The 10,294-nt window shown below is 34.0% G+C and overlaps 1 pseudogene; it reads left to right on the top strand.

The window, feature by feature from the left end:
• Positions 1 to 7,943: 7,943 nt before the first annotated feature.
• LOC126031854 (uncharacterized) lies at positions 7,944 to 8,029 on the top strand (annotated as a pseudogene).
• Positions 8,030 to 10,294: the final 2,265 nt, after the last annotated feature.

Raw genomic sequence — 10,294 nt, 5'->3', positions numbered from 1 at the left:
TTATATGAAATAAGTCAGAGATATTATAGGAAATTCTAGGAAAATCTATAGGAAAATTTTTGGCTTCAAAAGTAGAGTAGTTTTCTAAAATCTAGGAAAAATTGCTGTAGAAAATTGAGGGAAACATTTCTCTTCTAGAGAATACAAATATTCTGACAATATCTTGAATTTAGCCTGGTAAAATTTGTGTTGCTCTAAAATTGTTTGCTATCATTTATTAGTACTATTTAAAACACAATTTACATATTATTTAATTAGCACTTCTTAATTCAATAGCTTTCAAATCTTTTCATTATGAAAAGAGAAAGGCTTCAGGGGCCAGAGATATTGTAAAACGGTCATCATATTTCACTTGTTACACATGATCCCAAATGAATGACTTACAAAACCTGTTTTTCTGAACATTTATATCAATGTATGTTATATTGTTTCTTGACACAGCACAAATGAATTACTCTTCAAGTATTTTTGAATATTATATCTTGCAATATGTTTCATTCTGGTTATCTACAGAGAATCTGCTCCAGCATGAGAATACATTTATCTTTCTCTATGTAGTTTTATGACAAACTAGAATCACTTGTGTATAGGAGAAGAAAAAATACTTCATAATTTTGATCCATATTATAGCATATTTTATAATTCTTTTTAACACTTCCACATAAAATTAATATTAATAAAGTTGAAATTTATAAAATTGAAACTCAAGATAGATAAAATCACTAAGAAACACAAGAACACAAGAAGATATGATAGTGTAGCATTCAGAACTATCAATTTATAATTGAACAAAACATCACTTCGAAAAACAATAAAGCACACTAATAACATTCCTATTAATATGCAGTTATTTCAGCACCACTAATTGTGAAGATTAGTTTATGAAATAAAATTAAGTTTTGAACTTAACTTGAAAAGGAACTATGTTAATTATATAAATATATAACTATATAGATGAGTGATTGGATTTATATAATATAATATTTCAAAATATTGGAAATATTGGAAATATTTCAAAAGAAACCCAATAGGAATTAATGATAATACCATTTCAAATATACATGAATTTGTTATGATTCATGTGTGATGTTTCAAATAATAGGGTCATTTTACATTAAAAATCAAAAATCAATATAAGTGTTTTCAAATATGTTTCATCTTAATAAAATTTTATATTGAATTTAAAATTATTTCAGACTAAAAGTTGAACTTATTTTTATTTTATTGGTTGCCATATAAAATGAGGCACTCTAAAGAGTACTAAAAATAATGCTTAAGTATCTGTTTAAAAATTGTCATTGGGAGATAGGGAAACAATTTAAATAGATAAAGAACGTACAGTCTTAAATGGAGAAGTCCCTGACTTCTCTACATTGTCTACATATGTGAGTGGAGTAGTCCTAACATTAATAGACCAAGGACAACAGGCAGAAATACTAAATTAACGAACAAACCATGAGACGAACACAACATTGCCCGCACCACATATGTCTGGACGGGAATGTTCAGTGGTCGGCAAACTTTTTTTTCAATGGAGCCAAATCTCGCTAAAATCACGATTGAAATTTATTTTGAGAGCCACATTTTTTTGTTTTTGTTTGTTTGTTTGTTGATTTTGGCAGTGCTCAGGGGTTACTCCTGGCTCTATGCTCAGAAATTGCTCCTGGCAGGCTTAGGGGACCATATGGGATGCCAAGATTCCAAACCACCGACTTTCTGCATGAGAGACAAACGCCTTAACTCCATGCTATCTCTCTGTCCCCAAGAGCCACATTTTTAAAACCGAAAATACATAGGATGGTACACTGTTTTTAGTTTCAATTAGTTTTTATTGAGAATATTCTGCATGCAAGTATCCACATAGGTCGGGGGGATACAAATAACATAACTAATAAAAAATACTTTAGAATGCCATTATTTATCGATAACATTAAATTCCATAAAATTTGCCTTACAATGTAGAGAAAATTACATCCTGACAATGACTGACAAAGTCACAACACTAATGTGAACATTGGCCTTGTAGTTCCTTGAATAGTTTGAGTAAGTCAGGTTTGTTGTTGTTGTATTTAATTTTAGGCATGATTCCAGGTTCTCATCGATGAGACAATTTCTCAATTTACTCTTGATAAGATTCATGCTTGAAAATGATTGTTCGCATAAATATGTAGACCCGAACAAAAAAAGAACAGCAAATGCTAGATTTTTTAGTTGATTATATGAACCAGGAATACTATTCCAGGTGTTAAAAATCAACATAGCTTCCTTCTTCAGGTCTTTCAAAGCAGACCAGTTGTGCTGTGAACTAAGTTCACATTTGTGTTTCTCTAATCTTTCTAAATTAGCACAAAGATGTGCAAATTTCGAGCTCCACAGTTCTTTGTTTTTTAAATCCAGAAATTGCATTTCAAAGTTGCCAATGTCAAAATTAAAGGGAGAAAAATTTAATTCTGTTACAGTGGCATCCAGAGTTTTTTGTTGTTTTTTTTTTTTTTTTTTAACAAAGGCCAACATCGCTTTGCTGTTTCTGAAATTCTGAAACCTCTTGAGAAAAGCTTCCCTCATATTTAAAAATGCTGTTTTAAAACAGGTAATGTCAATATCAGAATTATTTTATTGGCGATGTTTCAACAGGCTTGGAAGGTGAATCAAAGCTTCTCTGTCAAAATCTTGAGCAAAAACCGATAATTTGTTTTCAAACAAAATAACTTCTTCTAACATCGAAAAAATGTGTTTCCTTTCCTCTGTAGTTTATGATTAAGCTGATTTAGATGTGAAGTAACATTCATCATGAAATACAGTTTTTGAATCCACTGATCATTTGTTAATTCTGGAAAGTGAACACCCTTCTCAAGGAAAAATGCTTGATTTCTGATAGTAAGTAAGTAAACGTTTCAAAACGTTTCCCTTGATAACCAAAATGTGCTAAAAATTTGAAACCCTACAATATGGAAATGAAACAGGTAAAAGTGAAAAACCTTTTAACAGTCTTTAAAAGGAAGGACAGTGTTCCAGAGAAAAGTAGTGATTTCACTGAAAAAAAAAATTATTGACACTTTAGTGTGTGCTACAAGAAATCAAACTAAAATACACACAAAAACATAAATAGCACTTTGTTAAAGGCATATAATATCATATCATAAAGGAATTATGATAGAGTGCCTGAAAAATTTTAAAAATAATTTTTTATTTAATCATATTTGTTACAAAATTATTCGTACTTGCGTTTCTATCATAGAATGTACACCACCCTTCACAGGTACACTTTCCCCACCACCAAAGTCCCTTGTTTTTTTCCGCTTCACCCTCCTCTGCCTATGTCAGGAGCAGGCATTTTGCTTTTTTCTCTCTATCTCTCTTTTACTTTATGACACTGAGGTTTGCAAAAATTCCTTTATGAAAATGTGATTTGCAATATTGTCAATTAAAGGGTACCATGCATGTCACTTATCCATTTTCAGCATCCAGTTCTTGTCCAGAGTGCTATGTTCCAACTATCAATGTCATAATGTACCTTTCTCTATTCTAACTGAACTCACCACTTTTTATGGCTTTGAAAAAATAAACAAGATTGATAGACCACTAGCAAAACTAACAAAGAGAGAGAGAGAGAGAAAGAGAGAGAGAGAAACTTGATAACTTGTATTAGGAATGAAAAAGGAGAGATCACTACTGATATGGTAGAGATTCAAAGGGTAATCAGAAACTACTTTGAGAAACTCTGTGCCACTAAAAATGAAAACCAGAAAAAAATGAATAAATTTTTGGACTCATAATCTTCCACGGTTGAATGAAGAGGATGTAGCATACCTAAACACACCCATCACTATTGAGGAAATTAAGACAGTAATCAAATGTCTGCTCAAAAACAAAAGCCCAGGCCCAGATGGATTCACTAATGAATTCTTTCAAACCTTTCAAGAGGAATTACTACCAATTCTGGCAAGACTCTTTTATGAAATTGAAAAAACAGGAACACTTCCAAATAGCTTTTATGAAGCCAACATCACCTAGATACCTAAACCAGAAAGAGATGCTACCAAAAAAGAAAATTACAGACCAATATCGCTGATGAATACAGATGCAAAGATCCTCACCAAAGTCCTGGCAAATAAGATTCAATGCCTCATTAAGAAGATCATCCACTACGATCAAGTAGGTTTCATCCCAGGAATGCAAGGCTGGTTTAACACCCATAAATCTATCAACATAACACACAATATCAATAACAAGAAAAAAATCACATGATCATATCAAATAGACGCAGAGAAAGCATTTGACAAGGTCCAACACCCATTCTTGATCAAAACTCTCAGCAAGATGGGAATGGAAGAAACCTTTCTCAATATAGTTAAGGCCATCTACCACAAGCCAGAGGCAAATATTGTCCTCAATGGAGAAAAACTGAAAGCCTTTCCTCTAAATTCTGGCACAAGACAAGGCTGTCCTCTCTCACCACTCCTATTCAACATAGCACTGGAAGTACTTGCTATAGCGATTAGGCAAGAAAAAGATATCAAGGGAATCCAGATAGGAAAGGCAGAAGTCAAGCTCTTGCTGTTTGCAGATGACATGGTACTCTACTTAGAAAACCCTAAAGTCTCTACGAAAAAGCTTCTAGAAACAATAGACTCATATAGCAAGGTGACAGGCTACAAAATTAACACACAAAAATCAATGGCCTTTCTATACACCAATAGTAATAAGGAAGAAATGGACATTAAGAAAACAACCCCATTCACAATAGTGCCACAATGTCAAATATCTTGGAATCAACTTGACTAAAAATGTGAAGGACCTATACAAAGAAAATTATAAAACTCTGCTCCAAGAAATAAGAGAGGACACACGGAAATGGAAACACATACCCTGCTCATGAATTGGCAGGATTAACATAATCAAAATGGCAATACTCCCCAAAACATTGTACAGATTTAATGCAATCCCTCTAAAGATACCCATGACATTCTTCAAAGAAGTGGATCAGGCACTTTTGAAATTCATTTGGAACAATAAACACCCTCGAATAGCTAAAGCAATCATTGGGAAAAAGAATATGGGAGGAATTACTTTCCCCAACTTTAAACTGTACTACAAAGCAATAGTTGTCAAAACAGCATGGTATTGGAATAAAGACAGGCCCTCAGATCAGTGGAATAGGCTTGAATACTCAGAGAATGTTCCCCAGATATACAATCCTAAATGGAGCAAAGAAAACCTCTTCAACAAGTGGTGTTGGCACAACTGGCTATCCACTTGCAAAAAATTGAACTTAGACCCCCTGCTAACATCATGTACGAAGGTTAAATCCAAATGTATGAAAGACCTAGATATCAGACCCGAAACCATAAGATATATAGAACAAAACATAGGTAAAACACTGCAGGACATTGAGACTAAAGGCATCTTCAAGGAGGAAACTGCACTCTCCAAGCAAGTGAAAGCAGAGATTAACAGATGGGAATATATTAAACTGAGAATCTTCTGCACCTCAAAAAAAATAATGCCCAGGATACAAGAGCCCCTCACTGAGTGGGAGAAACTATTCACCCAATACCCATCAGACAAGGGGCTAATATCCAAAATATACAAGACACTGTCAGAACTTTACAAGAAAAAAAATCTAATTCCATCAAAAAATGGGGAGAAGAAATGGACAGACACTTTGACAAAGAAGAAATACAAATGGCCAAAAGACACATGAAAAAGTGCTCCACATCACTAATCATCAGGGAGATGCAAATCAAAACAACGATGAGGTACGACCTCACACCTCAGAGATTGGCACACATCACAAAGAATGAGAACAAGCAGTGTTGGCAGGGATGTGGAGAGAAAGGAACTCTTATCCACTGCTGGTGGGAATTCCACCTATTTCAACCTTTATGGAAAGCGATATGGAGATTCCTTCAAAAACTGGAAATCAAGCTCCCATACCATCCAGCTATACCACTCCTAGAAATAAACCGTAGGAACACAAAAATACAATACAAAAATCCCTTCCTTACACCTATATTCATTGCAGCACTATTTACCATAGCAAGACTATGGAAACAACCAAGATACCCTTCAACAGATGAATGGCTAAAGAAACTGTGGGTCATATACCCAATGGAATATTATGCAGCTGTCAGGAGAGATGAAGTTATGAAATTTTCCTATACATGGAGATACATGGAATCTATTATGCTGAGTGAAATAAGTCAGAGAGAGAGCAAGACACAGACTCATCTCTCTTATCTATGGGTTTTAAGAAAAATGAAAGACATTCTTGCAATAACTATCAGACACAAAAGAGAAGAGAGCTGGAAGTTACAGCTCACCTCATGAAGCTCACCACAAACAGGGATGAGTTTAGTTAGAGAAATAACTACGTTTTGAACTATCCTAATAATGAGAATGTACGAGGGAAATAGAAAGCCTGTCTAGAGTACAGGCGGGGGTTGGGTGGGTAGGAGGGAGATTTGGGACATTGGTGATGGGAATGTTGCACTGGTGATGGGTGGTGTTCTTTACATGACTGAAAACCAAACACAATCATGTATGTAATAAATTTGTTTAAGTAAAATAAAATAAAATAATAAATTCTAAAAAAATAAGAAGTATATAACCCATTTAAAAAAAAGTGTAAAGAGCCACACGTGGCTCGGGAGCCACAGGTTGCCGACCACTGAGCTGGGGGGACCTTAGGGAGGCTAAGTTGGCCTCCCTAAAAAGTATCAGTATCAATAGAAATATATATCACACTCTTTCCCATGTCTGACAAATAAAACACTTTAATACTTCACATATAATTATAATTAAAACTGTCATATGTAGGAATGATTACAAAATTTTAATTTAAAATAAGTAATTATTTTTTTGTGGTATACAATTCAGGAGCTCCTAGAATTGAATAGATTCTATAAAGATTAATTTGAAAAATCCATTTGGAATTTTAAGAAAAAAATGATATGTTCATTTTGGAAAGTAAACAAAACATCTAATCCACTAGATAAAAATAAGTGATTACTACAGAGAAATAGTATAGTAGCTAATGGGTTTGCCTTGCATACAATCATACTGTATTTGATACCCAGCCCCTATAATGTTCACTGAGCTTTATCAGGAGTCATTCCTGAACAGAGAATCAGGAATAAGCCTTGAGCACTGTCAGGAGTGACTTACAAACTAAATAAAGAAAAACTTAAGTGATCATATTCTTGCCTAAAATAATTTTATTTTTATACACTATATTTAAATAATATTGCTTGTTAGCCTAAATAATATTAATACATTGTTTAAAACAGCTAAATTGAAAATGAACATTCTAATAGGTCTTTATTCCCGAACATATGCCAATCATATTATGAAAATGCAATATATGTGAAAATAATTAGCAAAGACCTAATTAATATGACATATTTTATACTACTTTAATTACTTTTTTTAAACATCAAGGTTATGAGGTTGTTCCTGATACAGTTGGAGTTTTTATCACAGAAAGTTGTACATGATTGAGTTTTAATCATCCATACTGTATCAGTGCACATTTTCTTTACCAATTTACCTAGTTCCCTCCTGTCCTGTTCTCTATCCTGGCTTTGGTTGTAATATTTTTCTTCTTTCTCTTTCTATCTCTCATTTCTCTCTCTTCAGATTATTTTCTTTGTAGACTGTGGTTTGCAATATTGTTACTGAAGTATTATCATGCATATCACTTTAAAGCTGTTCAGTACCCAGCTCTTCTCTTAAGTAATCATTTTCAAATACCATTACCGTAGAGGGCCCTTCTCTGCTCTGTGCTCTGCTATTTGTGGCACGATTCCTGCTACGGACTAGTCCTCCTGGCCCACATCTCTAGTATCTCTGAGTATTTATTACCATACTTATTTTTATATCCCACAAATGATTGAGATTGTATCTATACCTCTGACTCATTTCACTCAAAATAATACTATCCAGTGCTCGCTTTGGCAGCACATATACTAAAATTGGAACAATACGGAGAAGATATGACACGCAAATTCATGAAGCATTCCATATTTTTAAAACAGGAAAAAAAAAGATATAATACTATCCATATTCACCCAGATGTTAGCAAATTTCGTGACTTCATTTTTCCTAACAGCTGTGTACATTTCATTAGGTAGATAGATGTACCATATTTTCCGGCGTATAATACAACTTTTGAAACAAAAAAAGTCAACCGAAAATTGGGGGTCATCTTATACACCGAGTATATCCCGGAAATTGTTTCAATATGCCGCTAAACGAAAATTGTCTGAATATTGCCACGAAAAGAATTTCCCAACTCGATCCTGCACTGATCACTGCAGGGCTGCTTGGACCGCCTCTCTAACTCAGCCAATCCAAACAGGCTTTTTATGCATGCAAATTAGACAATGTTCTGGACGCGAATCTACACTGTCAAAAGCCTGCTCAGATTGGCCAGAGTCAGAGAGGAAGTCTATTACAAAAAACCTTCGAACCTTTGCTTGTTGTGATTGGCTCACTGTGGTACATACAGCTGCAGCACAGGAACATTCTGTCTGATACAGCGAATATAGGCCTAAACCTATGTTTTAACTGCAAAATTAGGGGGTCGTCTTATACGCCCAGTCATCTTATACGGGAAAATACGGTACCAGTTTCTTTTTTCTGTTTTTTTTTTTTTTTTTTTGGAGGGGAGGGAGGGTGCACTGGCAGCACTCAGGGATTATTCCTTGCTTTGCACTCAGAAGTTAGTCCTGGCAAGCTCTGGGGATCATATGGGATACTGATAATTGAATACAGGTTGATTGCACAAAAGGCAATAGGGCAATAACCTTAAATGCTGTGCTTTCTTTCTGGACCCAGTACTTTTTTCTTTATCCACTATTCTAGGGCACTTGGGTTGTTTCCAGATTCTGGCTATTGTAAATAATGCTGCAATGAACATAGGAATACGGACAGCTTTTCTCCATTGTATTTTTAGGGCTCCTAGGGTATATTCCTAGAAGTGGTAATGCGTGTCATATGAAATTTCAATTGGGAATATCCATACTGTTTTGCAAAATGGCTCATTAGTTGATTCAGTGGTCCTCAAACTATGTCCCGCAGGCCACATATTGTATTTGTATCTGTTTTGTTTCTTCATTGCAAAATAAGATATATGCAGTGTGCATAAGAATTCGTTCATAAGTTTTGATTTTACTATAGTCAGACCCTCCAATGGTCTGAGGGACAGTGAACTGGCCCCCTGTTTAAAAAGTTTGAGGACCCCTGGTTGATATTCTTACCAGCAATGAATGAGAGTACATTTGTCCCTGCATTCACACCAGCACTTTGTCTTTGTCATGTGTGGCAGTTTCTGTGATATAAGATGTATCTCATTGTAGTTTTAATTTGCATCAGCCCGATGATGAATGATGTAGAGGACTTTTTTCATGTCTTGTGGTCTTGTGGCCATCTTTATTTCTTCTTTGAGGAAATGTCTGTTCATTTTTTCTTTCCAGCTTTTATTCTATGAGATTATGAGAAAAGATTGTTTTCCTTGCTAAAAATCTATTGATGTCTTATATATCATAGGTCTATACTCTTTACTTCAACTCTGCTATATTATTACCTGTACGCTTTTTCAAAATTTTAGAAGTTATCATATTTCTGTGTTGCAAAATTAAAAATGTATTGCATATCATACAGATGATCAAAATTAATTTATTCAGTCTTTCCCTTTTCCTATATTTTTTCAGCATGATATTATTCATTATGCACACAGAAGAAAATTCTATTATTCTATATTTTCTTAAAAATGATAGCTTTTGTTTGGAATGAATGGTATTTCATTACATATATAAACTATGGATTATTTATCAAGTCATATGTTTTAGGACACTTTTTTCCCAGATTTTGATTATTATTAATAGTATTACAATGCGCATAGATGTTGATTCTCTTTTGCATTGTGTGTGTGTGTGTTTTTTTTTTTTGTCTTCTGGGCTATATATCAATATCTGGAGTTGCTGGGTCATAAGTATACTCATTTTCAATTTTTTTGAGGAATGTCCATACTAACATAAAAAAAATCTGAACTACTCAGCATTTTACCAACAGTAAATGAGATTTTGTTTTTTCTTTATATCCATGCCAGCACTGGATGTTGGACTTTTTGATATGCTCCAGTATCTATGGTGTGAGGTGATAACAGCTATTATTTTAATTTACATTTTTCTGATGATTGGAGATGCAGATAATTTTTTCATGTTCTTTTTAACCATTTGTATTTCTTCATTGAGGCAGTTTGTGTTGTTTTACGCCATGACTGATGGTGTTG

This window comes from Suncus etruscus, chromosome 15, assembly GCF_024139225.1.
Source record: "Suncus etruscus isolate mSunEtr1 chromosome 15, mSunEtr1.pri.cur, whole genome shotgun sequence".
In the NCBI taxonomy this organism is placed as follows: Eukaryota; Metazoa; Chordata; class Mammalia; order Eulipotyphla; family Soricidae; genus Suncus; species Suncus etruscus.
Note: the sequence above shows the minus strand (reverse complement) of the source record. Positions and strands in the feature narration are given on the sequence as shown.